The sequence below is a fragment of the Natrix helvetica genome, assembly GCF_964273705.1.
Source record: "Natrix helvetica genome assembly, chromosome: 2".
Lineage (NCBI taxonomy): Eukaryota > Metazoa > Chordata > Lepidosauria > Squamata > Natricidae > Natrix > Natrix helvetica.
Window position 1 is genome coordinate 288,541,826 of NC_138552.1, and position 23,280 is coordinate 288,565,105.

A 23,280-nucleotide genomic window follows, 5' to 3' on the forward strand; every position below is an offset into this window, starting at 1 on the left:
ACACCCCTGGGGTTTTTTTTTCTAAAGGCTTAGGGGTGCAAGGGTCTTGTAACTTGACAGCTTTAAGACTTGCGTGCTTCAAACGCCAGAGTTTCTGAGCCAATGTTTTGGTTGCTAAGCCAGAGCGTTGTTAAGTGAGTTTCACCACATTTTACAAATTGACCACACCCACCCGGTCACATAGCTGGCAAGCCACTCCCATCTGGTCACATGACCGGCAAGCCACTCCTACCCAGTCACATGGCTGGTAGGCCCCTCCCTCAAAGCAGACCACACCTCCAGAAGAGGTTCTAAAAATTTTTGAAACCCACCACTGGACTATAGGCACAAAAATTCCTTCTTTTTCACATGCCAGGGGGGGGGTTGGGGCTCACAGAAGCGATCACCCTTTCAACAGCCTCTATTTCTTTTTAAACAAACATTTACTATACCACTAAAGGCATACTAACGTGGCACGGTATTCTCATCAGGCTTTATTTAAGGGGGGAAGGTGGATTCCAGTAGAATTTGTAAAGAGACTTGCTTTACTGGGGAGATAGGCTGCATATGAATAAATAAAAATTGAAGCCTAAATAGCAATAGCATTCAGACTTATATACCGCTTCACAGTGCAGTCAGTGAGGGTGAACCTTTTCGGTACCGAGTGCCGAAAAGGTCACGTGGAAACATCGTGGGTGCGCACTCGCACACTCGTCGGGCCCACGCTCCAGAAAAGCCGGACTTCTGGGTTCTAGCCTACATGCGCTCCCCACGATCAGCTGGCCGGCGTGCATGTGCAGGGCGGTTTTCAGCACTGCCGTGCACGTGAAGGGATCACACTCTGGAAAAGCAGACCTTCCGAGTTCTGGCGTGCATCCAAAGATCAGCTGGCCAGCACGCATGCGCACAAGTTTTTGGCACTGCCGCGCGTGCGAAGGACAGCTGACTGCTGCGCATGCATGTGCACCAGAAACCCAAAATACAAACTGCCAAGTCCACGCATGCCAGGCGACATGGCTTGCCATAAGTTTACGACGTGCCATAAGTTTGCCATCACAGTCTCAGTTCTTTACAGTCCCCCTCTAAGCAGTTGACAGAGTCAGCCTATGGCCCCCAACAATCTGAGTCCTCATTTTACCAACCTCAGAAGGATGGAAGGCTGAGTCAACCTTCAGCCAGGATTGAACTGCTGACAATCGGCAGAATCATCCTGCAATACTGCATTCTAACCACTGCCCACCATGCCTTATATATAAATCCTTTCATCCTCTCCCCTCTCCCCCATTCAGTTAGAACTGAAGAAGCTTCTTGGATAAAAAGTGATATGTTCTCAAGGAAAAAAACCCAAGAAAGTCCAGTTGCCATTTGAAAAGCACCTTTCCCAGGGGTGGGATTCTACTGGTTCAGACTGGTTGGACGAACTGGTAGTTCCGACTATCAGCTGGGAACGAACCGGTTTGCTCTGACTTTGAATTGGGCCCACCCACCTGCCCCTGTGCTATATTCACCTATATTTCCTTTTCCAAAGCCCGGCTGATCGGCGCGGCAGAGTGGATTGCCGCGCTTCAGCTGTTTTCCTCGCCAGCAGTAACACAGAAGGAGAGGTTTTTGTATATTGTGCACAGCACGCACTCAGCGAACTGGTTGTTAAACCAGTAGGATCCCACCCCTGACCTTTACCTATTTTTTCCAGCAGAACTGGTCTGGCCAGATAGACCTTCCCATCTTGTCTTTCCTTGTTCCACTTCAACAAATGATCAAGGGATGCCGAAAAGAAACCACTTCAGGGGAGGAGAATAGTCCACTTTCTGAGATAGTCCACCTACCACCAACAGCAAGGCGAAAGGGAAACTAACACTGAAACGGAAAAAGGAAATCCTAGGCACAGGAAGCATTAAAATAACTCTTCCCCTATTTCCCTTGTTCCCTTCCCAATTGCAAAACTTCCTGGCAAGATTACACATTCAGCATTAATAATCCTACATTTCTTCTTCATTGCTAAAGGTCATCCAAGCAGGAAAACTCCAAATCAGCAACAACTACATGGGATACATTCATTATAATCAGTAATTAACTTAAGGAGAAGGAGAACAGTTCCTCCCCCTCCAACTTCTCCATTAACTCTAATGAGATTTTATACATCAAGCAGGACTATTGGTTTGGAAATTCAACTTCGGGGTTTTTTTTACAAGGAAAATACTACCAGCAATTGCTACACAGTCAATAGAACAAGGACGGAGTAGTAGGCTCTCGTCTTTATCGTGATAAAGCCAAGTGGTCTGGCTTCTAACAAAAGACCAATCAGGAACCCATACCTGAAATGACCAATCAAGATCAGGCGCCAACAAAGAGAACCAATCAGAGATCAGAGCCTTCACCAATCAAACTCCAGTTCAGACGAAGACCAATCGGAAACCGGGTCACCTGGTTATAAAGGCAGGAACCCAGTCAGTCCCTCTCAGTTGCATGGGGAAATAAGTCACTTCTGTCTCATGATGCTAGTAGCAATTGCTGGCAAAGAAGCAGGAAATGGGTTGTGTGGATCATACATACTAGGCCCTGAAGCTGAGTTTGCTTTGTTTCCTGATTGCTTCTTTGTACCCTATGACTAACATTAAGCGTTGTACCTTACGATTCTTGATGAATGCATTTGAATCTCCTTTTGTACACTGAGAGCATATGGGTTCCTACCAGTTTGGCCCCGTTTGGCCAAATAGCTACCGTATTATTCGGAGCATAAGACGCACCTTTTTCCCTCAAAAAAGAGGCTGAAAATCTGGGTGCGTCTTATACACTGAATACAGCATTTTTTGCCTCCCGAAACACCGCCCCCTTCATCAAAATGGCCATGCATTGCCTTTAGGAGCCTTGCAGTGCGCTCCTGGGGGCTGGGGAGGACAGAAACGAGTGTAAAACGGGCCGTTTTTGCTTAATTTTAACCCCCCCCCCAGCCCCCAGGAACACTCAATAAGCCTCCTAAAGGCTATTCATGCCCTTTAAAAAAAACCTGGCCCATTTTCACGAAAAACAGGCTGTTTTGGGGAGGCCTGCAGAGTGCAAAAAAACTTTTTTTTAATTTGCCTCTTCAAAGCCTTGGTGCGTCTTATACTCTGGTGTGTCTTATACTCTGAAAAATACGGTAGTAACTCAGCCTGCCACACCGCCGAACTGGTTCTCTCAGCGGGGCATCTTGTTTTTTTGTTTCTGCGCATGTGCAGAAGCATTTTTTTAAAAGTACTGTGCATGTAAAAGTACTGTGCGTCCCTGAGGGAACCAGCAGTAGCAGCAGCTGGAACCTACCCCTGATATGCACCAAAGACGAATTCCTTGTGTGTCCAATCACCCTTGGCCAATAAAGAATTCTACATTTGTACATTTCAAAAGACAAAAACCATTTCCCCAAATTGCAATTTAATAAAAACAGAACCAAATACAACAGGTAAGACAAGAGAAGAAGATATATTTTTTTAAAGAATCAACAGGGTGAAACAAATGTCTGACCACAAAAATGTTTGCCATAGGCAAAACACCCTAAAAAATTATGCAATTCCCATTACTGCCCCATATGCCTTCATTGCTTGCTAGTGTAGTGACTGAGCTCTCACAATATATTTCAGCAAGACTAACAGTTTAGCATGTAATCCAGCTGTTACAGTTCAAAAATTCTGATTTATGGATTAGTACAATAGGTAAAACCCAGATATTTATAGCTTATTTCAACAACTCTAGCTGAGGAAAACCATATCTTAATACAAAATGAATGGCATTTTTATTTTATTCCATACACCTTCGGTGCAATACATCTCCAACATTAAAAGATTTAGTCATGCATTCAATTCTCCTACTATTACTTTTCCCTCTTCTTGTCTCTCTACTGATCTTTCTACTTAAAGCGGATGTTAAATCCCCGTTACTGAAATTTAGATTGGAGTGGGATACTCCAGTGGTGGGATTCATTTTTTTTTACTACCAGTTCTGTGGGTGTGGCTTGGTTGGCGAGGCATGGCATGGCTTGGTGGGTGTGGCTTGGAGGGCGTGGCAGGGGAAGGATACTGTAAAATCTCCATTCCCTCCCCACTCCAGGGGAAGGTTTCGGCAAAACCCCCATTTCCTCCTGATCAGCTGGGACTCAAGAAGCAGAGAATAGATGGGGGCGGGGCCAAAGGTGGGTTGTTCCTGGTTCGGCCGAACAGATAGTGGTGATTTGGCATCAGTCGCAGAACCAGCAGCAACCCAGGCCAGGCCCCCAAATCAGTTCCCAGGTTTCTTCTGCCATTGCCGGCATGTTTCTGCGCATGTGCAGAACAATTTTCAGTCAACTGCTCAAACCGTGCATAAAGCGAACCGGTACTAACCGGTACAGGAACCCACCCCTGGGTGGGGCCAGTCAGAGGTGGTGTTTACCGGTTCTCCGAATTACTCAAAATTCCCGCTACCAGTTCTCCAGAACTGGTCAGAACCTATTGAATACCACTTCTTTGATTTGCAGTAAAGTAGAAAAGTGTGGAGGACCTCCCTTAAAGTCAGTCAGATGATATTTTCTTCTATTTGCCTACTCTAAGTACAGGAATTTAGATGATGAGAACTGTTATCAGTCAACTAGCTGGATACCCGTGCTTTGCAACGAAATTATGTGATCAGGCAATGCAGAAGAAATCCAGTTCACTCCGGTGGCTCAATGGTGGTCGGTAATTGAAACACATAAGGGAATATCGCTCCCACTGCCTGGAATCCGGAAGCAGTTCCATAGGTGGAAGGCATAGACATTGTGGTGAGGTACCAACGTTTAGTACTGTAAGGAATCCTAGACTGCTCCTGAGTGGAACATCTGCCAGTTTGAACTGAGGTAACGGAATGTGAGGCAACTGGCAGTCAGAACAGAGTTCTTTTCAGGTGGGGAGGGGGAGTAGAATGTCTAACTCCTTAGCATCAGAGCGTGTTAATATAAGACAACTGGCAGTTGGAACAGAGTTCTTTTCAGATGGGGAAGGGGAGTACAACTCCTTAGCATCAGAGCGTGTAAGAAATACTTATGATTTGACAGTCATTTCGAAAAATCCTTTCTTAGCAACCCACCACTGCCTAAAATCAACTGATGGAATGTTTGGGCAAGCTAATGGCAGCCAATGTCAATCAGAATAGAGCTGGAAGGACCTTCAAGGTCTTCTAGTCCAACCCCCTGCTCAAATAGAAGACCCTATACCAGGGGCCAGCAAAATGCAGCTCTGGAGCCGCATGTGGCTCTTTCCTCCCTTTGCTGTGGCTCCGTCACCGGTCGGCACCACAATTTTGAGAGGAGCTTCCGGTGGGGGTGGGGAGAGAAGCACAGTGCGCCAGGAGAAGACTCTGGCAAGGGGAGGATTTTCTAGTTTTCTCCACAATTGATAGGGCTTTCGGTTATGGCAGGTAGAGGAAAAAGGACGCCACTCTAGGAGGAGACTCTATGGTGGGGGAACTGAACTTCCGGTCAGCTCCAGAATTGAACAGGGGGCTTCCGGTTAGGACCTTTGTGGCTCCCGGTGTTTTCTTTTCTGTGGGAAATGGGTCCAAATGGCTCTTTGAGTGTTTTAAGTTTGCCGACCCCTGCCCTGTACAATTTGAGACAAGTTGCTGTCCATTTTCTTAAAAACCTCCCGCGATGAAGCACCCACAACTTCTGGTGGCAAGCTGTTCCCACTGGTTAATTGTCCTCACTGTTAGGAAGTTTCTCCTCCATTCCAGGTTGCTTCTCTCCTTGATGAGTTTCCATCATTTCTTCTTCTGGTGCTTTGGAAAATAAATTGACCTCCCTCTTTGAGGCCGCCTCTCAAATACTGGAATACTGCTATCACTATACCCAGTTCCTGCAACCATTCTTCATATGTTTTAGTCTCTAGGTCTTTCCTCTAAAAGACTAGAACTTTCCAGACTTTTCTGCATATGGAACCGCACTGGTGGAATAAGAGACAAAGCGATAGTCAGATTGAGCATGAGGGGCCTCGGTTCATGGCAACAGTCGTTTAGAAGAGCATGTTTGGTCCATCTGACATTAATAAGGCCTCCTATAAAAGGAACAGGCAAATAATAACTCTGCAGTTTGGGCAGAATGTAACTTTCAGGAATGTGTGGAACAGGGGTGGGTTCCTGCCAGTTCTAACCTCTTCTATAGAAGAGGTTCCACAAATCTACAGTCCGTTTAGAACCGGTTCCAGCTCCCTCCCCCCGCCCATCCGCACATCATCAAGATGAAGAGCGAGAGGAGGAATTATGGGAGTTGAAGTCCACAAGTCTTAAAGCTGTCAAGTTTGAACACCCCTGGGGTTTTTTTTCTAAAGGGTTAGGAGTGCAAGGGTCTTGTAACTTGACAGCTTTAAGACTTGCACACTTCAATGCCAGAGTTCCTGAGCCAACATTTTGGTTGCTAAGCAAGAGTGTTGTTAAGTGAGTTTCACCACATTTTACAAGTTGGTCACGCCCACCGTCACATGACTGCCAAGCCACTCCCACCCGATCACATGGCTGGAAAGCCACCCCCCCACCCGGTCACATGGCTGGCAAGCCACTCCCACAAAGCAGGCCACACCTACAGAAGAGACTCTAAAAATTTTGAAAGCCACCACTGGCTTCCATTCCTCTCCTGATCTGGTTATTTCAGCTGGAATGCCATATCCATAATACGGTTCAAGGATCCCATTCCCAGAAATCCACAAGGCCACCACACCAGCCTGCCAAAGTCTGAAGGAGGAATAGAAGTTTCTGATCATTATGTCTTGATATGATAGGGCCGTGATGGTGAACGCGGAGCTCTCTCTGCGGGTACGCGAGCTGTTGCCCCACTCAGCTCCACCGTGCATGCATGTGCAACTCCTGCCAGTCAGCTGATATTTGGGTCTCTGCCATGCATGCACGGGGGGGGGATGCGGGAGATGCACATGCATCCACAGGGGCTGCGGTGTCGTCCCCCCCGGTGCCCTATTTTTGGTCCCAGGAGGCTGCAGGGAGGCCTGCTAGACCCAAAATGGGACACGGGGGGTCTCATGCACACATGCGCGGGGGAGCACGGGGGTCACGCATACATGCAAAGGGGGATGTCATGTGTGGGACTTTGTCATGCACGCATTGCATTATGGGTGTGGGCACACACGTGTGTGTTGTTGTACATGCACGCTTTCGGCACACGACATCAAAAAGGTTAGCCATGACTGTGATGGGGGGAGGGGGTGCAATGGCTCAGAGGTTAAAGATGCTGCGCTTGTCAAACTGATGGCCTGGGTACAGGACCCAAGTCCCGTTCCTACCTTGCCTCCCGATCGCCTAGCAGTTCAAAAGCATGCAATTGGGAGTAGATAAATAGGTACCACTTTGGTGGGAAGGTTCTGCTTCCCTTTCCCACCATGTAGAAAAGGCTCCTCCCAGTGCCTTCCCTCTTTCCTTTTTGGGCCCTCCGTGCCTCTCCTTTGCTTTCCCAGATTTTTGCACACATGGATGTCTTCACCCTCCCTCCCTTCCTTCCCTCCCATGGTCTCCTTTGACATTTACACGGGCTTTTCCCTCCCCTCCCCTCCCCCTTTGATCTAAATGCTGCAATAATCAAAGCAAAAAAAGGAACAGGTTGTTCTTTCGTTCCCGAGTAGATTGTTCTGTACGTCCATGGAAACTCTCAAGTGAGGAAAAACAGATCATTCAGCGTCATATAGGAGCTGCGTTCCTCCCAAGGCCGTTTAAAGCTGTTTTTAAAAACATAAAGGGAAGAGAAGCTTTGTGGAGTGCTGTGGGGAAGCAAGGGGAGGCTGCTTGCACTCAGCTGGGGAAGAAGCTACATTGGGAGAAGTAAGGGTTGAATTGGGGGTGGGTGGGTTGAGCTGAGGATGGTTCGTTGGCTTTCAGCTCAAATTATCCTTTTTTGGAGAGATTATGCAAAGATCCTGCTTTCGGGGAAAAGGCTCTAATGCTGGGAAAGGTAGAACACAAGAGAAAAGGAGGCGGTCCAACTGCAAGAAAGAAGGACTCAGTTCTGGTAGCAATGGATACATAATTGGGAGACTTGAAAGAACAAGTTAAGGACAGATCATCATGGAGAACGTCTGTCTGTCTGTCTGCCTCCATCTATCTAGCTCTTTCTCTCCCTCCCTATTTCCCTCCCCCTTCTCCCCCCCCTCTCTCCCTCCACCCCATCTGCTTCCAACTCTATCTCCTTCCATCTCTCTCTCTCCATCTCTATCTCCTCCCATCTCTCTCCCTCCATCTCCATCTTCATCTCTCCCTCCATTTCTATCTCCTTCCATCTCTAGCTCCATCTCCATCTCTCTCTTCATCTCTCTCTCCCTCCATCTCTCTCTCCTTCTCCATCTCTATCTCCTTCCATCTCTATCTCCCTCCCCATTTCCATTTCTATCTCCCTCCCCATTTCCATCTCTATCTCCCTTGATTACTTTCCACCCATTGCTTCTTCTTCTACCCTCAGGTGCCTTGGAGAATAGTATGACTCCCTCTTCTTTGTGGCAACCCCTGAGATATTGGAACACTGCTATCATGTCTCCCCTAGTCCTACTTTCTATTAAACTAGACATGTGTATGATCTGTGAAAGGAACAGATTCAATATACTTGCAAAAGAGAACTTGAAGTCTTATGGCGGGAGATAAGAGATATTGTGAAAGCAGGAAAAATATTATAATTTCAAAGAAAAGTTCCAAGAAGCAGTCACTGATTATGCTAATCAGTGAAAGACAGATGATGGAAGCCTTAGGGCGGTGTTTCTCAAACTCAGCAACTTGGAAATGTATGGACTCCCAGAATTCCGCAGTCCGTACATTTTAAGAAGTGTGGATATTAGTTCCCAGAATTCTCCAGCCAACATTTTTAAGATGTGTGGACTTCAACTCCCAGAATTCCCCAACCACTCTGAAAACAAACTTTCTATCTATCATCTATCTATCTATCTATCTATCTATCTCTATCTATCTATCTATCTATCTATCTATCTATCTATCATCTATCTATCATCTATCTATCTATCTATCTATCTATCTATCTATCTATCTATCTATCATCTATCTATCATCTATCTACCTATCTATCTATCTATCTATCTATCTATCTATCTATCTATCTATCTATCTATCTATCTATCATCTATCTATCTATATCTATATCTGAAAACAAATATTGTGGGGGTAAGACATTCCTAACACCCCTCGGGGGGGTGTTCTGTTAAGATACAGCCTGTTGTGCCTTCAAATTGCTTCTACCGTACTGCCGTAAAATGGATTCTACTGTAAAAACCTGTGGAGTTGCCATAGTAAAGACTTCACAGTACTTTATAAGGGGGCTCCCTCTGGTAAGGGGAAAAATCCAACATTAGAAATTGCGGTGACATTTATGGAAGGAGGGTTGGGATAAATAAATACCTGGGCAGCGCCAGCTTATCAGCTAGTATCAAATAAGAAAGGACAAGGGTATATCAATCAAGAACGGCACCAAATAAAATAAAATTATCAAAAAAGCCATTTGAGAAATGTTTTCAAGAATACCAGAGAAATCACGGGGGAGGGGAGGGGGGGGAATACAACCAAAGTAGTATGAATGATCACAAATGGAATCAAATAGAGGCAAAAAAGAAGGGAAAAATTAAAGGAAGAAGAAAAAGCTATTGTGAAATCCTTTACAATGAGGTTGCAGAACAGCAGAAACATTTGCAGGAAAAAAATCTATTCGGGAACTGGACGGAATAGATTCTTTTTTTCCCCCTCCTGCAAACTCAACTCCCATTACACAGTGAGGGATGAGAAGGAATAAACCAGCTTGCCAAATAGAAAAATGACTAGGTGAAACACCCATTGAGCTGTTGAAAGCTGTAGAAGCAGAGGCAATTTAACATGCTGTGAGTTCCGAGTCCCAGTTCACAAGATTAACAGCTGCTGTCCAGACCGGGAATATTTATTTTAAGCAGGATCCTCCTAGGGAGAGATGCTGGCTTTATCACATAACCAAAGCAGAGATCTCTCCTCTTCTCCAAGTAGAAGTCCTAAGTAGAAGTAAAAGGAAGGGGGGATTGCAGGAGGAAGAGGAGAAAAATGGCAAGAACCAACAGAGTTGTAAAATTCTCCTCTAGCCTCTGATTTCAGGAAGACACCTTCTCTAGGTCAGGGGTCCCCAACTCTTGGTCGGTGGACTGCCACAGGCATGTCAGGAACCAGGCCGCGCAAACAAACGAAGCCCCATCCATGGAATGCGAGTAGCATGTAAAACCACACCCCCTCCGGTCCACGGGAAAACCTCTCTGTTCTGACCTAGGCTTCCCGAGAGCCGGAAGCAAAACTCCTTGTCCCAACAAAAACCCCTTTTACTAATTGACTGTGAATTCTGCTCATTCACATCCAGCAAAGTCTTTCAAGGGAGGATTTACAATCGCAGACCTTATCTGGCTTGGAGAGCTGCCAGGCCGATATCTGTAAAACTTGGCAAGGCGTCTCAGAGAGTCACCAACCAAGTAAGCGAACTAATTGTCTCCTGCAAACTCCCCTTTTGCTCTTCTTTTATTTCCTCTGGGAAGGGCCATTCCTCGTCCAACTGCGGCCTTACTCCCAAGTCGACCCCTGTTCTTTAGCTCTTCCCTTCATCTGGCAACTCTGTGTATGCGCACACTAGGAACAGGCTCCAGCTGTTCCTCTGCCTCACTGATGTCTGACTCTGAAGGCAGCTGATAACTGTCAGATGGCCCTGGCCCTATCTCTGCCTCCGACACAGAGCCCTCATCAGAGCCTTCCCCAGACTCCAGGACTGGCCCAGGTTCCTCCTCAACCTCCTCCTCACTGTCCGAATCTGCTGCCAGCCCCACTGGCCGCTGGCGGGCCACAACACTCTCTCCATGGAACCGGTCCCTGGTGCCCAAAAGAATGGAGGCCACTAATCGACACACTGGTGGAGGGATAACGTCTATTTATTTAGATCAGAGGTGTCAAACACAAGGCCTGCGAGCTGGATACGACCCACAAATGTGTTTGGATGCAGTCCGTGGGGGCCGTCCTGGAAAATGTAAGAGGCTGGCCCGCGTCGCTTCGATCCGGTCTACCTAATGCGAAGAGGAAACATCAGGCCAGCAGTTTGGGAAGTGACATCAAACTGGCCATGCCTAACCCAGTCGGCCACGCACCCCGCCCCAAGGTCAATAACATCCCTGATGCGCCCCTCAATGAAATTGAGTTTGACACCCCTGATTTAGAAAAATTAGATTATTTTAAATCTAAAATCTTATTTTAAACCTAATCCCACCTTTATTGTTTTTATAAATAACTCAAGGCGGCAAACATATCCAAAACATCTTCCTCTTCCTATTGTTCCCACAACATCAACCTTCTAAGGTTGAGTTGGGGTAAGAGAGAATGACCGGCCCAAAGCCACCTGGCTAGCTTTCACACCTAAGACAGGACTAGAACTCACAGTCTCCTGGTTTGTATCCTGCTGGGCTTAACCAGGCGACTAAATCTCCCTTTTTCAGGCAAAGCCAAAATCACTTCTAAAATCTTACCAAGACAACTGCAAGGACTTGTCCAAGCAGTCACTAGGAGTCAACATTGACTCAAAAGCAGACGTACAGGTTACACAGGCTGTGGTTCTCCTATCTCCTTCATCTCGCTCATCAAGACACCAGGTGGTGGCATTCCCATGGAAGATAAGTGGTGACACAAGAACTACCAAGCTAGGAAAGAGAGGCGAGATGTACAAACCCACAGAACCTCTGGGGCAGAAGACTTGAGACTTTCAATCTTTCATCCTGGTCCCACAACTGTGTAGTACTCAACTATTATACAACAGGACAGTGTGAACCAGACTACAAAAAAGGGTTGGTGCATGTACACCACTTTAATATAATGACGGTGGTCCTGCACTAGAAATCAAGAGTGTGTGTATTATCCTCACTTTAGGAACACAAGCCCAGGAGACCGTGAGTTCTAGTCAGGGGTGGGATTGAAAAAGTTTAGCAACCAGTTCTCTACCTGGTTGCTGGGTGGGCATGGCCATGGGTGTGTGGCCTAGTAGGCTTCCTGCACCATGGGGGGTGTTTTTGCCCTCCCCAGGCTCTGGAGGCTTTCCTTAAGCTTCCGGGAGGGTGAAAATGGCCTCCCCCAGGCTCCGGAAGCAAGAAACGGGCCCATTTCTGGACTTCCAGTACATTCGATAGGCCCTTTTTTCACCCTCCCCAGGTTCCAGAGGGTTTCCTCGAGCCTCCGGAAGGGCAAAAATGGCCTCCCCCGGGCTCCAGGGGCCCTCCGGAGGCCAGAAATGAGCCCGTTTCTGGACTTCCGGTAGGCCCCATTTTTCACCTGCACTTCCCTGCCATCTAAAACGGGCTGCGTGGAGACTCCTGGGAAGGGAAGGAAAGGGTGGGTGGGGTCAACCAGTCCTTGCAACTACCGGTTCGGCAAAGCAGATTAAAATTAACATCCGGTTCGCCTGAACCAGTCCGAACTGGCTAATCCCATCCCTGATTCTAGTCCTGCCTTAGGCATGAAAGCCAGCTGGGTGACTTTGGGCCAGTCGCGCTCTCTCTCTCAGTCCAATCCATCTCATAGTATTGATGTGGATAAAGAGGAGGGAGGGGCATTTTGTACTCTGCCTTAAGTTGTATAAAATAAAAACAGGATATACATTTAATTATAAAGAAAATTAAAACATTTAGAAATAGAGATGAAAGAGGATGTGTAAATTCCTGAACCATTACACTGGTTCCTCCCACAAGGTAAATGAAGATATTTACACAGATAAATAGAATCAGATGAAAAGAAAAATGACAAAAGATAAATATTGTCCATATTCTCTATTGCAGTCATTGACCAAAAGTGTCAAATAAACAGGCAGGTGTCAGGAAGAGCAGAGGGATAGAGACAGTAATTGTATTCTATTCTTTTCACTACTGGTTCGGTAGCGGGAGCGCGTACATGCACAGAAAGTCCGTGATGACATCAGGGTGAGTGGGCGGAGCCTTGTGACGCCACTACTACCGGTTCATCTGAACCAATGCAAACTAGCAGCATACCACCTCTGGATATAGATAAGATCAGTTGGGGGGGATGTGGAAAAGAATAGAGAAAGCGACAGAAAGAACTTACGAGTTTTGTTCTTGTTTTTCTTATTGTACCAAAATCTTTGTGCAGATTATGCCGGAAGGAAGGAAGGAAGGAAGGAAGGAAGGAAGGAAGGAAGGAAGGAAGGAAGGAAGGAAGGAAGGAAGGAAGGAAGGAAGGAAAAAGGAGGAAGGGAGGGAGGGAGGGATGAAGGAAGGATTGAGTTAATATTAAATATTCATAAGACAAAAGTAATGTCAGCCACCATCTTTTGTAGATTTGCAGTTCGCTAAAACGGGAATGGGCACGGCAAGGGCGCGACGTATCCGGCCCGTGGGCCACAGGTTTGACACCCCTGCTGTAAAGGTAGGCCTGGTTTTCTAAAACAAAACCTACTCCAATGTTCAAATTCAGGTATGAGAGCAGCGTTTCCCAAGTTTAGCCATTTTAAGCCACGTGGACTTCAACTCGCAGAAAAACTCAGTGGGTAAGGAATTTGGGGAGTTGAAGTCCAAACATTTTTAAATAATCTTGGGAAACCTTGGGTTACAGAATCTGGTACCTCCTGATGTTTTGGATTAAAATCAAGTGTTTCTTGCCACTGGCTGCAATGGGTTATTACCACAGACATAAAATCTAAAACACCTGCAAGGCTCCAGATTATCTAATTGGGTTGATGCCTCTCCAGGATTTAGGCAAGTATCTACCTCAGCTACACCTGGAAAAACTGGAATTGAAACAAAGATTAAGGAGAGACATACCTCTGCTGACTAAACTTATCCTTTCCTCTATTCCTGGTTAATATACTATGGGTGTATTCACACAACCTGCTTTACCAGATAACGTAAAAAATTAGTAGTGTCACATTTTAATCCGGTAAGGTTTAGCCTTGCTTTTTGTAACTGCATGATGGAGTTTGGTTTTGGGTTAATGCCCTTTATTAAACCCAGGAAATTGATTAAATCAAAAACTAGCTCTCTATCAGGACAGTGTTTTGTTTTAATGTAATTGAATGTATGTTCTTGTTGCTGTCAGGAATGATCTACAGCTGATGGATCATGTACTGGCCATGCCCAAGCCCAGTTTAGCGAAGAGGGGGGGGAAGTTCCGATACATCACATGACACCCAGAGGTGGGTCGCTCTTGATTCAGCCCAGTTCAGGCCAACTGGTAGTGGTGGCGGTGGGAGGCTCCGCCTATCCGCCCGGATGCTTCTGTGCATGAATAACAAAAAGGCGGGCTCAATCTTATTTCTTAAGGAATGATGCACCAAAGGGAGGGAGCCAAAACAGAGAAGGCTCTTTTCCCAGGTGCATGCTTGCTAGGGAATTCTGGGAGTTGAAGTCCACCCAGTTTAAAAGTTGAGAAATACCAGTCTAGATCATTAGTTCCCCACCCCTGGCTTAGAGCTTGGGCATACATTTAATAAACAAGTTAGAAAGACACTCTAGATCAGGGGTGTCCAAACTTGGGAACTTTAAGACTTGTGGACTTCAACTCCCAGAATTCCCCAGCCAGCTGGCTGGGGAATTCTGGGAGTTGAAGTCCACAAGTCTTAAAGTTTGGACACCCCGCTCTAGATAAAGACAGTGGGACACTGCTTCTGTTGTTATTGCCAAGGTGGCAACATAAGCAGGATCAAGGAGCTGATCTCAAGGGAGACTTTTATCTCTACTAATATAATAAACATTACCTTTCCTTCAATGTTAGATGTCACAGTGTCACCGCTGTGTAGTATATTATTATGCTGCAATTATAGTAATTTTCCAACCTGTGGATGATTCTCTTTTCCTGCTTCTAAAAAGAACACCAGCCCTTTACTTGACACGCCAACCCTACTACCAAGAAGAAGGTTTGACCACAAATATTGGCTCTTCCAAGACCTCAATGTGTCAGCTGGTTCCCTATCTTGTCTGGACTTCAAGTTGGCTGGGCTGGAGTCCCAAAAACCTGAGAACTTGGAAACAGAGTCAAAGTATAGAGCTTTCTTGGCTAGCAGTCAACAATCTCAGCTTTCCTCAAATAGATTTGATGGCTTCTCAAATTACGTTCTAGGGGAAGGAGATGTTAGAACTGATGGCGAACCTATGGCACACGTGACACCTGTGGCACGTGGAGCCATTTGTCAGGGCACGTGAGGTGCTGCCCTGTCAGCTGGCCAGCGCACATGCACGCACTGGCCAGATGAGTTCACCCTTTTTTAAAGCCATTTTTCGCCCTCCCCAAGCTCCAGAGGCTTTATAGGAGCCTGGGGAAGGCGAAAAGAGCCTCCCCTGCCCCCCCCCCCCCCCGGAGGCTCTCCGGAGCCTTCATGAGCTTCCCTGTAGCCTTCAGAGCGCTCAAAATGACCTTCCGAGCAAACCCTCTTACTAGTCCCGGGTAGAAATCCAGTTTGAAGGAGAAAAGTCAATCTGGAGCAGGTAAGGACATGCAACTGACATATCCCATGTAAGTGACATCCTGTATTCATACACTGTATTCGAAAATGTGTCTCCCTCCCTCTCTCCCTCCATCTCTCCCTCCATCTCTCTCTCTCTCTCTCTCTCTCTCACACACACACACACACACACACACACACTCACACACACACACTTACTAGTCCCAGGTAGAAATCCAGTTTGAAGGAGAAAAGTCAATCTGGAGCAGGTAAGGACATGCAACTGACATATCCCATGTAAATGACATATCCTGTATTCATACACAGTATTTAAAAATGCACGCACGCACGCACGCACGCACGCATGCATGCACACACACACACACACTACTAGTCCTGGATGGTTTGAAGGAGAAAAGTCAATCTGGAGCAGGTAAGGACATGCGTATCTCACCTGTTGGCCCTCCACGTAACTCAGACACATGTTTTCCTGCAGGAGCCCACATACAGGTGAGCTTTGTGAACGGCAGATGTTACACAGACACCCACAAACACTGAATCACCTTTGAATCTGGATCTCGGCACAGGGCTACAAAAGGTTGCCCTGACTTCATCAGACGTGGTTGAGGAGGGTGACAGATCGTTGCCAAAGAAACAAAGCCCAACTTGCTAGCGCTTAATTGACCAACCTGAGCTCTCAACCCCATTAGCTTTCCAGAAAGCCTTGAAAACTTGGCTCCTTTTTCTGGCAACAGGGCTGAGATCTTGGCAGAATCTCACCTGCTTGGTTTGATGGGATTCTGGTTTTCAGACACACACACACACACACCGTCTGCTTTGTTGTACAGGTAGTTTTCAACTTATAACCATCTACGACAGCATTCAAAAAAGTGATTTGCAATCAGTCCTCCCGCTAAACAATCACAGCAGAGTTCCTGTGGGTCACATGGTCAAAATTAGAGCACCTGGCAACCACATGTATTTAGGATAGTTATGGCATGGGGGGGGGGGTCACGTGATCGCCATGTGACCTTCCCTGCTGGCTTCTGACCAGTAAAGTCAATGGGGGAGGTGGATTTGCTTAACGACCACGCCAGTCATTTAACAACAGTGGCAAAAAAAAGTCCTAAAATTGAGTGAGACTCACTTAACAGCCACCTCATCTAGCCAGTTCCAATTCCACTTGTTTTAAATTAAGGACTTACCTGTAACGTTGTTCTATTATTTCATGTTTAGGTTTTGTGGATTTGCTTAACAACCAGGCCAGTCATTTAACAACGGTGGCAAAAAACAGTCTAAAGTTGAGAGCGACTCACTTAAGAGCCACTTCTTCTAGCAAGTTCCAATTCCACATGTTGTAAATTGAGGACTACCTGTAACATTGTTCTATTATTTCATGTTTAGTTTTTGTCCCGTGAATAGTCACAAAATCAGAATGGGCAGCTATTTTAAATGCTATAAGTAAAATAAATAAAAAAGCATTGCCACCTGATTAACAAGTATTTGAACTGTTCTTTACTGCCCTCAACTGAGTCTTCAGTGATCTAGGAACAATCCCGCAGGCCTACTTTGCAGGGGTGTCGTATGGATTAGCTGTTGAAAAGGAGATGACGTGGGACGGAGCAAGAGAAGGATATAGTCGCTGCTGGAGATTTCTTCCACCTCCTCCTGAACTACAGGTAGTCCCCAACTTACAACAGTTCAATTAGTGACCATTCAACGTTACAACGGCATTGGGAAAAAAGTGCCCTGTGACCATTTTTCACACTTATGACCACCGCAGCACATCCATGGTCATGTGCTTTTAAAATTCAGACGCTTGGCAAACTGACTCGGATTTATGACTGACACAGTATCCCGGAGTCACGTGATTCCCTCTTTTTGCGACCTTCCGACAAGCCAAAGCCAGAGGCACCACTTCGCAAAACCCTGCTACTAACTGCACCACCGTGGTAAGAAAGGTCGCAAAACGGGGCAAAGAAGTTCACCGAACAACTGTCTCGCTTAGCAGCAGAAATATATCGGGACTGAACGGTGGCCCCAAGTCAAAGCCTACCTGTAACGAGGGGAAGCCCTGTCCCCCTTCTCCCACGGAGGCTTTCCGAGCCAGGAGCCGGAGCCGGGACGCCAGCCTGTCTCCCGGTTCCCCGCTCCGAGCTTCCAGCCACCCGTCCGCCCACTCGCTTGCTTTCCCCGCCCTGCTTGAGCAGAGCGGAGTGGACTAGAAGACCTCAAAGGTACCCTCCCATCCTGTTCTTCCTCTGCTCTCAGCAAAGCGGGCCAGGTGCGCTCGCCCACCGGGCTTTCCCTCCTTTCAGCTTAGCGCAAAGGCTGCCTTCCAGCCGGATGCCGCTGCTGGCGCTCCCTGGGTCCGCGGGGGAAGCCATCCCAATCCACCACCACCCCCACGCCGCCCGGCCCTTTCCAAATCGGCGGGCAGGCGAGAGGCCAGCGGTTGCTCGTGCCGAGCCCGGGCAGGGGGGAAAACGGCTGGCTCCGAAAGGCCGCGTGGGCTCGGCGGTGCGCAGCCAGGCGAACGAGGGGGCGGGCGCGGCGCGATCGGCGGAGCCCGGAGCGCACAAAGGCAAGCGGCGGGGGGGATTCAGCTCCGTCCTCGCAGCCCGGGCAGGGCCCCGCTCGGCCGGAAGAAGCAGCAGCAGCAGCAGAGGGAATGGGACGGCCGATCTCGGCGGCTGCCAGCCAGGCTGGAGGGACCCTCCGCCGCCACCACCAACACCCCTCCGCCCTGTAGCCACCTACGTTAGTTTGCTCAAGTTGGCCCCCTTTCCTCGGGCTCCGTCCTCCGTCCGAAAGGCTCCCCCGCCAGTGCCGGAGTCGATCCGTTCCCTTTCAGGCCGGGATGAAGACGGCGACGGCGACGGCGGCGGCGGCGGTGCTGGCTGCGCGCTCGGAGCCCCGTTGCAATCACGCCGGAGCGGATCGTATAAGGCCGGGCTGGCTGGGTCTCCCTTCGCCTTTCCCCTCCCTCCTCCTCCTTTTTTTCCCCCCTTCCTTTTCCCAGCCTAGCGGCCGAGGGTTTGAAATGCAGCTCGAACACACACACAGAGAAATCACAAAACACACTCACACAAAACACACACAGAAATCACAAAACACACAGAAATCACAAAACACACACAAAACATACAGAAATCACAAAAACACACACAAAACACACACAGAAATCACAAAACACACACAAAACATGCAACAATCACAAAACACACACAGAAATCACAAAACACACAAAGCACAGACACACACAAAAACACACACACGCCCGTGGGAAGGCTTGCCCCGCCGCGAGTGACACGGATTTGGGAAGAAGGGATGGGACAGGGTTGATTATTGCTGCCCAGACGATTGGGACGGGAAGCAGCATGGAGGGAGAGGGAATGAGGGAGAGGGCACTGCTCTTGGGCTGGACTCGGTCAGCTCATCCTGGGGGTGGGAGTGTCTGTAGAGGTCATCTAGTCTCACCCCTTTCCATCACTCTGCTAAACAAATAATTTCCTCACCGCTGTCAAACTATTCACTAAGGCTGCATTACTATTAGTCTTCTCATTGTTCCTATCACCCATCTCCTCCCACTTGTGACTGCAGGACTGTAACTTTGTTGCTTGTACCCTTATGATTTGTATTGATATTGTTTCCTGATTGCTTATTTGTACCCTATGACTATCATTAAGGGTTGTGCCTTATGGTTCTTGACAAATGTGTCTTGTTTTATGTACACCGAGAGAAGATACACCAAAGACAATTTCCTTGTATGTCCAATCACTTGGCCAATAAAGAATTTAATTCAATATTATTCTATTCTATACTATTCTTTTCCCATTGCAGGATCCATCAGAGTAAAAGGTAAAGGTTCCCCTCGCACATATGTGCTAGTCGTTCCCGACTCTAGGGGGCAGTGCTCATCTCCATTTCAAAGCCGAAGAGCCAGCGCTGTCCAAAGATGTCTTCATGGTCATGTGACCGGCATGACTAAATGCACAGAACTTCAATTCCCAGAATTCCCCAGCCAACTATGCTTCTCTGCCAAGACCTCTAGCATCCAAGGGTCAGGTCACCACCCTGAAAGCCAAACCCGAAACTAACATCACATTTTCCAAGCCAGGTGAAGCTTCTCGGATGAGCCGCATTTATTTGAAAAGGCACTTTGGCCTGCTAAGGGCAAAGTCATTTTCATAAATGAAAATCTGAGGAAACAGATTAATGATGCTCAGTACTAACATTTTCTCTCGACAGCACACAAAGTGGTAGTGAAATAAATTGGTATATCCCTGAGTTTACCCTCGGGAAAATTGGGCTGAGTGATAGGGTTTATTAGATTTTTATCCCACCTTTATTACCTTACTAACTGAATACCCGTGCTGGGCAATGAAACTACGTGATCAGGCATTGCAGGAGAAATCCAGTTCACTCCGGTTCAATCCATTGGCTCAGTGGTGGTCGGTAATTGAAACACATAAGAGAATATTGCGCCCATCACCTTGAGTCAGGAAGTGAAGGAATGGAATGTCTGCCAGTTTGACCTGAGGTAACGGAATGTGAGGCAATTGGCGGTTGGAACAGTTTTCAGGTGGGGAGGGGGAGTAGAACTCCTTAGCATCAGTGTGTTAATTACTGTGTAAGAAATACTAATGGTCTGATGGTCATTTCTAAAAATCCTTTCTGAGCGAGCACCTAGGAGCCAAGAGGAACATACTGTACGTGCCAAATTTCAAGTTTGTAGGTTTTACGGTTCTGAGATTTCATAATCGCGACATGAGTGGTTTTTGCTTTTATATATATAGCTAAGTAGCTCACGGTGGCAAAGATACCTTATACTCCTTCCTTCTCCTAATTTCCCCACAACTACCTTGTGAGGAGTTGGGCTGAGAGTGACTGGCCCAAGAACATTTAACCATTTTTCACTCCTAAAGTGAGACTAGAGCTCAGTCTCCTGATCATTGGTCCAAAGTCACCTAGATGGCTTTCATGCCTAAAGTGGGAATATAACTCATAATATTCTTATTTCTAGGCCAGCACTTTAACCATCAAATCCCCCTTTTTAATAACTTTTCAAGGTTTCTCTTGTCATTTGGGAAGGATGAGTGGGAAGAGGTGTCACTTTTCAAAGGTGTGAAATCTTTTGGAGATACAGCCCACAATATGGTGCTTCTGTTTCCTTACCCCACTCCACCCCTCCCCTCTTTCCCCACCCGCAGAATTGGCTGGGAATTACTGTCAAGTATTTATTTCTTACTTCAGTGTCTGAAGCTGCGATTCTGGGCAGTTCATAGATTATTAAAACAAATAACAACAAAAAACAAAAGGTAAAGGTTCCCCTCGCACAGATGTGCTAGTCATTCCCGACTCTAGGGGACGATGCTCATCTCCGTTTCAAAGCCAAAGAGACGAGCCAGCACTGTCCGAAGACGTCTCCGTGGTCATGTGGCTGGCATGACTAAACGCTGAAAGCGCACGGAACGCTGTTACCTTCCCACCAAAGGTGGTCCCTATTTTTCTACTTGCAGTTTTCACTCTGTTGCGCGGCGCTAGGGATTCAAACCACCAAGCTGCCAACCTTTCTGATCAACAAGCTCAGCGTCTTAGCCACTGAGCCACCGTGTCCCTTTTTGCCAAGGAACCCACAAATTTGTCCAGTTGTCTCGTCCATAACAATTTTACCCACCCCCCCAAATTTGTGTAGCATAATTGGGAAGACAGAATATGTCCATGATGGCAAACCTGTGGCATGCGGAGCCATATCTGCCGGTATGCAAGTCGTCAGTTCCAGCGGGCATGCGTGTGCCGGCCTGTTGATTTTCGGCCTTCCGGAAGAAATACCAAGTTCAGCTTGGAGGCAAGCAGTGTGGCGCGTGGGAGGGAGCATGGGGGGATTGTGTGCAAATGTGCATGTCAGGAGGCGCTTTGCATTATGGGTGCCAGCACACACACACCCTTGCATTTTTGGCACCCAACAACAAAAAAGGTTAGCCATCACTGGAATATGTCTTGCATGTCTATTCTGAAGCAAATCCTACGTAGGTTAGAAAACCTTGCTATAGACCAGGGGTGTCCAAACTTGGGAACTTTTAAGACTTGTGGACTTCAACTCCCAGAATTCCCCAGCCAGCCAGGCTGGCTGGGGAATTCTGGGAGTTGAAGTCCACAAGTCTTAAAGTTCCCAAGTTTGGACACCCCTGCTATAAGACCGTCCTTGACTTAAAACCACTCAAAATTATGACAGCACCAGGAAAACTATCACACACAAGCATCACAGCCTCCCCACAATCAAAATTTGGGTGCTTGTCAACCGGCATGTAATTATGATTTGTATTTATTTGTATCCCACCTTTATTATTGTTACCAGTAAGTCAAGGCACAAGCGTATCTAGCATTTTCCTGCTACTACTTTCCCCACAACAACCCGGTGAGGTTGGGTTGGACTGAGAGTGTCTGGACCAAAGTCAGCCAGCTGGCTGTTGTGGCATTCATGAGCCACCGCATCCCTATATTGATAGCAAAACTCAAAAGACACCCAAGTTTTTTAACCACACAATAGCTTGCGTAAAACACCAAGCCATAATTGCTTTGCAAATCAGCCGATATTACACAACAGGTCAGTCCGTAACTGTTGTGCAAACACATCCTACGAGTATTAAATTGCCACTCAGGGCAAGAACGTTTCCATCATATGCTTCATTAACGGTGCCTAGCTGTGTTCATACACAAGACCGCAAATCAGCCAGTCATTGTAGCATAGCGTAGCCGGTTTTATTTGGTTTTTATTTATTGCCTTACTGGCCAAGGCCAAAGCAGTAGTGTAGCTTTCCGTGTGAACTCAGCTTGTGAGGTCAATTTGTGCTTCGTTGTGTTACAAGAACCCAGGAAATTGGTTTGAGTAAAGTCACGGGTATCTGCAGGATTCAAAAAAATGGAATCTAAGGAAATCAGTGGGATATAAATATGTCGTTACATTGCACCAAAGTTTCATTGATCCCAATAGTCTTAGGACAGTTTTGCATTTTGTAGACCTACAAGATAGCCTTGCTTAGTGACCATTCAAAGTTATGACAGACCTCAACAGAGCTAACTATGAGCAAATTCCAGGTGGGGCCCCTCCTTTGCAATCAGTCACATGACTGTATTTTGGGACCTTGACAAGCAGCTTGCATTTCTGACCCTTTGCAGTGTACCATGGTCATGTGCCCACAATTTTTGCTGGGCTTGGTTTTTTTTTGCCGAATTTTGGCATTTGTTTCTGATTTCCAGCAAAGATTAGCTTAATAACCAATAATGCAAAAAAGGTCATAAAATCTGATAGTCACACAGGGACCCACTTAACGGTGACTTGTGACTGTAATTTCCAGCTCCGTTTTGGTCATTAAGTGAGGACTATCTGTAGTGATAATTGTCCCAATGGACATATCGCTCTTGGCCTGCAGAAAGCTCAGGATTCTAATCCTGATGTTAGGGCCTGGCACTCAATGATTGATCTGCTCATCTTTATCAAGCCAATTCACTACATTTGGCATCTCAGATCTGCCATTTGATTCCTCAAGGTTATCATGACAGGCAAGCAAGATTCCCATTTTCGTGTCTCTGCAGTAAGGGTGTCAAACTCAAGGCCAGTGGGCCGGATCCAGCCCGCAGGGTGCTTAAATCTAGCCTGCGGTGCCAGCTTGGAAATTGCAAAGGACTGGTAGCCTCTGGCAGCCAAAATGGGGCACCGGGGGGAGGGCAGGGGGGCATGCACAGACCCCACCCCATGCCCCATTTTCAGCTGGCATGGCCTCCTGCAGCACTGTCAGCCACTCTGCCGTTTTGGCTGGCAGGGTGCTGCAGGAGGTGTCCATCCCATCTCCCCCACCCCCACCCCAGCCGATCCA

General features: G+C 47.1%; 1 protein-coding gene and 1 long non-coding RNA gene across 6 annotated transcripts in view; both read right to left on the reverse strand.

The window, feature by feature from the left end:
- Positions 1-19,182, reverse strand: part of CUEDC1 (CUE domain containing 1) — a 108,242-nt gene extending 89,060 nt beyond the window's left edge. For 3 of the 5 annotated variants that reach the window (XM_081945347.1, XM_081945348.1, XM_081945342.1), the window contains exon 1: positions 18,161-19,182. The gene's annotated coding sequence lies outside the window, so the exon portion shown is untranslated. Of the gene's footprint in view, positions 1-15,854; positions 15,949-17,456; positions 17,474-18,160 lie in introns of those variants that run through there. The other 2 variants (XM_081945345.1, XM_081945344.1) reach the window with 2 other exon arrangements.
- The window catches only part of LOC309388215, a 175,014-nt gene that overhangs the window by 89,060 nt on the left and 62,674 nt on the right, over positions 1-23,280 (reverse strand). The gene's annotated exons all lie outside the window — the stretch shown is intronic.